The sequence below is a fragment of the Triticum dicoccoides genome, chromosome 3A (assembly GCF_002162155.2).
Source record: "Triticum dicoccoides isolate Atlit2015 ecotype Zavitan chromosome 3A, WEW_v2.0, whole genome shotgun sequence".
Lineage (NCBI taxonomy): Eukaryota > Viridiplantae > Streptophyta > Magnoliopsida > Poales > Poaceae > Triticum > Triticum dicoccoides.
Genome location: NC_041384.1, coordinates 182,872,731 through 182,881,927, shown reverse-complemented (window position 1 = coordinate 182,881,927; position 9,197 = coordinate 182,872,731).

The following is a 9,197-nucleotide window of genomic DNA, read 5'->3' as shown; positions in this document are numbered from 1 at the left end:
AGTGTTCGTCTGTATCATGCATCAACCAGTTATGCAGAGCTAATTTTATTCATCTTCTTGTGGTTTTGACTTCATAAGGCAATATCAGAAAATAGGAAGGAAAAGAGTAAGTTAGGGGATGTTGGTGGTCCTCTGCACCGACGCAGACGGAGACTCTCTAGATTTTCCACTGCTACTGCTAATGAAGTTGAAGTCCCAAGTCTACATGATGAGCTCATCTCCCATACTCCAGCATCGCAGGTGCTTGCTCTAAGTTGACAGCGTGATAATTGCTTTCATGTTGCATATGTTGTCTAGCCTATATTTCTTCTCTTTTGACTAAATTGCACCTGCTGAGTTCATACGTTATACATGTGCATATGACATGGCGTTCTGTGTCTAGAATACACTACATCTATCTATCATACCATGTTCTTACATCAAAGTACTGTTGTTGTGTATCCCGCATCAGTCACTCATGATTGGACGCTTTTAACATGGCAGTTTGATAGTGGTTGCATCTTGCATTGATTTCTACGTTGTACTGCTTCTAATTTTTCGAATTGCCACTTATGACAAGACACTTTTAACTTGGCAGAGTAATATTGGTTACATCTTTCATATGGTGTCTAGCTTGCATTACTTCTATTTTCTTAAAAATCCTTCTGCTTAGTTTACACATCGTAGCTGTGAATATGTCATGTCGTCCTGTTTTTCTTACATATTCCATCCTCATACGGTTGTCTTAGATCAAAGTATTGCTTGTCTATATCATGCATCAATGAGTTCTGAAGAGCGATTTTATTCTTTTGTGTTGTGGGTACGGCTTGACATGGCAAAGTCAAAAAAGAGCAAGGAAAATAATATAATAGGGAGTGGTGTTACTCGTCGGGAGAAACGGAAAAGGATCTGCCGTCCAGATTCTGCTGGCACTTATAGTGCAGTAGAAGGTCCAAGTCCACCGGCTAAATCTAAAAACACAGTATCACCTGCTCGACCAGTTGCAGCATCCGGTTCAACTGTACCAGCATCTCAATGAGTTACTCGTTCGTTTGCTCCGGAACTGGCCAGTTCCCAAGCTGCCTTCACACCTAACACTACTTCCGAAGCACTGCTGACACAATAGGACTTGGCAAGATCGGATGAACCTCATGAGCATCAACACCAAGACGGTACCTGACCGAGTCAAGTTGCAGTTGCATGCTCCTTTATATGTACTCTCACAGTTTGATGTACACTAACACTTTCCATATTCGTTGTTGAACTAGCACCAAGGCGCAAGCGGAAACAAACATCAGGGATAATGCTTGACAGATTAACAAAATCTAAAGGAGGAAGAATGGAGATCCATTTTGAGGCAGGTTTAAAAAGGCCACGTGATGCTACAGAGTCAGCCAACTTAGTATCAGAGGCAGCCGTTGTCGTTAGGTGTCATGCACGTATCCTCCCAACGTGGATCCAATACAGGAATGAGAAAGACAATACCCAGTTTAACACCTTCCTTGACAATTTATCCATAAGTAATTATTCATCGCAATTAGTAGTATTGTCTTGCTCTGTCCCATACTTTCTATCTTCCTCCTAATAAGACTCACATTCTTTTTTCAATAGATGAGGTTCAAGTTGGATCCGAAAGATGATGCAACTAAATAAGCATGCACTCATGTTTTTCAGTCTGCTCTGCGATAGTATCGGTACCACCTTAGAAAATCTCACTTTGAAGGCAGGGCTAACAAAGAAATCGCCCAAACATCTCCAGTGGAATATATTATAGATGAAGACTGGACAACCCTCATTAAACACTGGTCTGATCCAAAGTATCAGGTAGGCTATATGTACATGATCAGACCACATATTGAACTTGTATTTATGTATGTGCCTTACAAGTGTATCTTCTTCTAGGCTAACTGTTTGAAGAACAAGACCAACCGTTCTAAAGTGAAATTCCAACAGACAACAGGATCTCATAGCTATATTGCACACTGCGAGGCTCTTGTAAATAGCCGCTACTTCCTTCTTTTTTATGTGCCATATTATCGTATCTATATTGACTTGTTCCAAATACAGAGGAAAGCCTGTGCAGACCAAAAAGAACCTGAACCGAATGCAGTGCAAATCTTCAAGGATTGCCACACCAGCAAGATGAAGGGCATGAACACACCAGTTCAAGCCGCTGTTGTAAGTCCTTACTCCTCCTGCCTTTGAACTGATTGGTACTATGATGTGTTCATTTAACTACTTGGTTTGCAGCCAATGTCAGTTACTCTGTTCACTTTATACATAGTTGTCTTAATGTATCATCTCACCTTACATGGTTTAAAAGAGATGAAGGATATACTTTTGGTCTTGATCTGTAATCTAGTTGTTATGTTCACGTGTGCACACAATGATAAAATAGCCTGTTTGTTTATATCTGTTTGCCCATGATATGAATGATGTCATACTATGTTCATCCTACTTTAAACCATGTCTCTTTATCCTTAGATGTTAACGAATGTGAGGAAATAGACAATACAGTAGGCATGCTACATGGACATATGTTCTGAAAGTGATTTTATTATGTAGTTGGCACTACAATACATGCTAATGTATTACAGTAGTTCACCAAAATAAGTTATGTATAAACGTGTAACCTACTTTGTTTGTTTTTGTCTCATTAGTAACTTATATGGTACACTAATCTACAAGTTCAAACTTTCAGGAAGCTATGGAACAAATGATTGAACAACCACAACCACCTGAAGGTGACGAGACTACCACAGGAACAATGTCACCTCTTGTTGCAGTGCATTAGTATCTCTCCACTAACAGTGCAAAAAGCACATTCCTGCGTAATTCTGGGTTGGTTGTCAAGGTAACCTCGTCCAAATCTCCTACTGAACAAAATCTTCCTGCTAGACAGAGTGATATATCTATGCTCCAGACACAAGTCCAATCCCTAATGGACGTCGTTTTGGAAACAAGAATGGTGGTTGACAAATGTCGTCAAGATATGAATGGTTTTGAAACCAGACTATTAGACATTCGCTTCGTTGTTCAAGAGCAATGGCAGAAGAAAGGTGAAGATCGTGCTGCTCCATCAGATTCTACAGCCTGAAACATTAGCACTCAGGTCAAATGATCTATGCTTCTATACATCTGATGGTGCTTTTATCTGCAAGGATTGTAAACTTTATGCCAACAGGCCTTTTGTTGTATGGTTGGAATTTATTTTGTTATGATACATCATTTATGATGCTGCCAAAGGCGGCAGTAATTACGACGCTATTTTCGTATAGTGTAGGTTTATCTTAGTAATGTATTCGGCCGAAAGCTTCGTAGGAGCCCAACATGCCAACATTCGTCGGGCCCATTCCAGTTGGGCTAAAAACGATTATGGGCCAAAATTTGCATGTATCCCACTAAAAATATCTTGGCCTAAATCAGCATAAGCTTTCATATTTTTCTGGTAGGCCTGTGCCCATAGTGGGCCTTTAACAGGCCTAAACATAATTTGGGCCCTCAGTAACAATAGGCTGTTTATAGGTGTAAATATCTCGAGCCCATAAAAAACATGGGCCTTTAATAGGCCGAAAGTGAGATTGGTCCCTGATTGTGCCAAATAACCCACTGGTCTTAGCAGGCCGAAATGGTGGCCCATTTACGATGCGGATCTTTCATAGGTCGAAATTCGGACGGGCCGTAACTGCGTCGACCTAATACGCGGGCCTTTAACAGGCCGGAAGTTCGGTCGGGCTAGATTATCGTCATTTTTATATGGGCCGTTAATGGGTCCGATGTCACGTTGGGCCACATATGGCCTATGGATTTTGTCCGACGTTAACAGGCCGAAAATCACAACAGGCCGAAAGTGGCCCAAATCTATAGTGGGCCTCTAACAGGCCGAATGTCAGTCATGGCCGACTATGACCCAAATCCTTCACGGTCGTTTATGGGCCGTAAGTTTCAATGGCTTGTAAATGGGCCCAAATGAAGCCGGACCTTTAACAGGCCGAAAATACACCGGGCCGTAATTCGGCCCATATACTTAGCGGACTGTTAACGGGCCAGAAGTGACCATGGGCCGTGATGATGACAAGTTTAGGACAGGCCATTGATGGGCTGATTTAACACTAGTCGTACGGTCCTTAACCAAGAATGTTAGGCCTTTAGCTGGGCCGGCCCATTATGGTCTACAAAATCTTGTGGGCCTTTAGCTGGGCTAGCCCATTGTGGTCTGCTAAATCTTGTGGGCCTTTAGCTGGGCCGGCCCATTATGGTCTACGAAAGCTTGTGGGCCTTTAGCTGGGCCGGCCCATTATGGTCCGCTAAATCTTGTGGGCCTTTAGTTGGGCCGGCCCATTTAAACTTTATGGGCCACTTTTGGGCCCGTCCACGTGTCAACATATCATAGGCCCATCTCGACTGTTGGATGAGTGACATCTGTGCCAACGCGGAGCTGACGCGTGGTTCCATCGGCCAATGAGAATTTTACATGTGGAAACCAGACCCGATAGCTTAACGGTGTCCCGTCACGGTGGATGCCACGTGTCGGTCACCCTTGACGAAAGCACTTCTATGACGCGTGATTTATCATCATGGAAGTGTACACTTCCGTGATCATAATTTTGGTAATGTCATGGAACACTTCTACGACAGCACGGTTATGACTATCTTCATTCTATCATAAATTTGTCATGGATGTACATGCATGACAGAAAATGTGACCTACTGTGACAAACACGTATCATCACGGAAGTGTATTTTTTGTAGTGCCTATGGGTTCGATAACTATGTAGACATGACTGAGACTCATCTCCAGTCAATAACCAATAGCGGAACCTGGATTCTCATATTGGTTCCTACATATTCTACGAAGATCTTTATCGGTCAAACCGCATAACAACATATGTTGTTCCCTTTGTCATCGATATGTTACTTGCATGAGATTCAATCGTCGGTATCTCAATACCTAGTTCAATCTCGTTACCGTCAAGTCTCTTTACTCGTTCCGTAATGCATCATCCCGTGACTAACTCATTAGTCATATTTCTTGCAAGGCTTTATAGTGATGTGCATTACCGAGAGGGCCCAGAGATACCTCTCCGAATATCGGACTGACAAATCCTAATCTCTATCTATGCCAACTCAACAAACACCATCGAAGTCACCTGTAGAGCATCTTTATAGTCACCCGGTTACGTTGTGACGTTTGATAGCACACTAAGTGTTCCTCCGGTATTCGGGAGTTGCATAATTTCATAGTCATAGGAACATGTATAAGTTATGAAGAAAGCAATAGCAATAAACTAAATGATCATAGTGATAAGCTAACGGATGGGTCAAGTCAATCACATCATTCTCTAATGATGTGATCCCATTCATCAAATGACAACTCATGTCTATGGTTAGGAAACTTTAACCATCTTTGATTAACGAGCTAGTCAAGTAGAGGCATACTAGTGACACTCTATTTGTCTATTTATTCACACATGTACTAAGTTTTCGGTTAATACAATTCTATCATGAATAATAAACATTTATCATGATATAAGGAAATATAAATAACAACTTTATTATTGCCTCTAGGGCATATTTCCTTCAGTCTCCCACTTGCACTAGAGTCAATAATCTAGTTCACATCATCATGTGATTTAACACCAATAGTTCACATCTTTATGTGATTAGTTCACATCTCCATGTGACTAATACCCAAAGGGTTTACTAGAGTCAATAATCTAGTTCACATCACTATGTGATTAACACCCAAAGAGTGATCATGTTTTGCTTGTGTGAGAACTTTAGTCTATGGGACTGCAACATTCAGATCCGTATGTATTTTGCAAATTTCTATGTCTACAAATACTCTGCATGAAGATACTCTAGCTAATTGCTCCCACTTTTAATATGTATCCAGATTGAGACTCAGAGTCATCCAGATCGGTGTCAAAACTTGCATCGACGTAACTCTTTACAACTAACTTTTTGTCACCTCCATAACAAAGAAACATTTCCTTAGTCCTCTAAGGATAATTTTGACCGTTGTCTGGTGATCTACTCCTAGATCACTATTGTATTACCTTGCCAAAATCATGCTAAGGTATACAATAGGTCTAGTACGCAGCATAGCATACTTTATAGAACCTGTGACTTAGGCATAGGGAATGACTTTTCATTCTCTTTCTATTTTCTGTCGTGGTCGGGTTTTGAGTCTTTACTCAACTTCACACCTAGCAACACAGGCAAAAACTCCTTCTTTGACTGATCCATTTTGAACTCCTTCAAAATCTTGTCAAGGTATGTACTCATTGAAAAAACTTATCCAGCGTCTTGATCTATAACTATAGATCTTGATGCTCAATATGTAAGCAGCTTTACCGAGATCTTTCTTTGAAAAACTCCTTTCAAAGACTCCTTTATGCTTTCCAGAAAATTCTATATCATTTCCGATCAACAATATGTCATTCACATATACTTATCAGAAAGGCTGTAGTGCTCCCACTCACTTTCTTGTAAATACAGTCTTCACCGCAAGTCTGTATAAAACTATATGCTTTGATCAACTTATCAAAGCATATATTCCAACTCTGAGATGCTTGGACCACACTACTGCAGGATGCTGCTAACGCGACACTATGATCAGAGACCCTTCGAGAAATTGTGTGCGGTGCAGTAATCGCAAATGGTGGTGTATGAAAACCGTCAAAAAGGTGCAAAACATTTGCGATGGAGGATGCATCAAACACGGTTCAGATTTTAGTTGCGTGTGCGATTTAGGCCACACGGTTAACCCGTTCGAACTGTTTGCGATGAGGCAGAACAACAGAAATGGGCAGCCATATCAATGTGTGTGAGATATACGGCATACAGTTCGCTCCAATGAACCATTTTCTATTAGGGAGTGCAACATAAATGGTTAGCCACATCAAGGTGTGTGTGATATAGGGCATACGGTTCACTCGGACGAACTGTTTTCGATTAGTGAACGCAACAGAAACGGTTCAACTTAACAAGATGTGTGTGATACGTGGCAAACAGCCGAATCGGATGAACTGTTTGCGATGAGAATTTACAACATGGACGGTTAATACAGTTAGTTCGTGTGCGATTCTGTGTGTACAAAAAACTTTGAAAAATGCAAACTAGTTGCTTGCGGTGGCTAGGAGTATCGCACACGATGCGTCTACGAGTACTCGTGTGCGATGATTAGTAAGTTACACATCCGTCTGCGAGTACACGGCCGCAAGGGTGCTATGCTGATCATGGAGTCCGAGAAGACCATTGTCGGAAGGCTGCCAGCTCAGCCTTTTAGCTTATATTTTATTATAATTGTATGCATATGTAGGTCGTGAGTGTTCTGGGCCTTGCCGCATTTGGCATTTTAAATTATCCTGGATATGTAAGACAATTATTAAGAATTATTAACAGTTGCCATTGTAACTTTGCGTCGACGGTGAGCAGAGCGCGCGCAGGGACGCCAGAGTGGAGCGCTCCGCGGTTGCCTCAACGGCGAGCAACCACATGGTCAACCTTCTGCCATCAATAAATTTCGACCTTGTTTCTCGTCACATTGTTGATTATAATGCAATAAGTAATTGCAAATCTGTTCACACCTCTCAAAGTAATATGTGTTCACACTTAGCACCGGGCTATAAAAACTACCCACTCGAAATTTACTTCACAGTTCCTCTCCTCATCACCCACAAAACTGGTTTTCTCTGTCAAGTCGTTCCGCCATGACCAGTAGGAGGAGTTTAGGGTGGACATATAACCAGGCAGCAAAGACCAAGGCCGCGGAAGCACTAGAGAGGTCCCGCCGCGAAGTCGCAGCCACAGCAAAGATGTCCGGGCGCGCCGCGAAGCCCTCGAACAAGCTCTCACGGGCACGCGAGGGCTCTCACAAGCGCATTCGCGGCGTCGGCCATCGCGATGAGCCAGCGTTCCTGAAGTCCTTCGGCGGCGTCGACGGCATTCTCGCTGGTGTCACTACGCAGCAGGAGCTAATTGACGGCTTGATGAAGCTGCTCAAGATCAGCGATGCCTCGGTTGACAAGGCGACCAGCCTCGTCGAGCAACTCATGAATGACAATGCGAAGCTCCTCAAGTTGGTCGCCGAGAAGGAGGAGGAGGCCGCTAGATGGAAGATGATGCATGAGCAGAGTAGTGCCTCGGAGATGACGCTGAAAGCGGTCGTCGAGGAACTGATGGGTGGCTTGAGGAAGCTCCAGATCGAGCGCGGGCAGGAGGTGGAGGAATCCATGGCTGCTTTCAAGAAAAGTCATGAGGATTTGAAGAAGGAGCTGGAGGATTCCGCCGCCCGGCGATCCATCGACGAGTAGAGAGAGTAGCGACCCAGATCGTTGTCTGCAATTTCCTTCTTCTCTTGCCCCCGTGTCTTCCGGGCTTTGCCGCATGTGGCATTTTAAATTATCCGGAATATGTAAGACAATTATTATGTGCGCCATTGTAAATTTGTCGCCGTATTATCCGTTGCCATTTCATTTGTGGTCGTATTATCTGTTTCCCTATGTGGCAATTTAAATTAGGGCGGAATACTAGTTGAAAACACGAACAAAGCAAATGCTGCCATGGGATCACAAGCAAACACCCTTCGTCCAGGTGCTTTAATTAACCCATTAATGGAGAAATTGTGAGCGAGGCGGGAAGCGGCTGGTGCATGGAGGTCAAAGAGCTCGCTTCCCGGTGAGCATGGGCGGAGGTTGCTGCTCGCACGTGTCCCGTCGAGCCTGCGAGGTGGACAGGATGCACGTGACCCGTCGAGCCTGTGCGGCGGACTGCTCGCACGCGTCCCGTCGAAGCTACAATGCGGATTTCTCGCGCTCGTCCCATCTAATCAAACAGTTGCACGCACGCCATCGAGTATGGTTAAATTTTGACACGGTAAATATAATACAACCGTTTGCGATATTAACGTGTCAGTGATACGTCTCCAACGTATCTATAATTTTTGATTGCTCCATGTTATATTATCTACAGTTTTGGATATTATTGGGCTTTATTATCCACTTTTACATTATTTTTGGGACTAACCTATTAACCAGAGGCCCAGCCCAGAATTGTTGTTTTTTGCCTGTTTTAGGGTTTCGAAGAAAAGGAATATCAAACAGAGTCCAAACAGAATGAAACCTTCGGGAACGTGATTTTCTCAACGAACAAAACCCAGGAGACTAGGACCCTACGTCAAGACACAAAAGAGGAGGCCACGAGGTAGGGGCGCG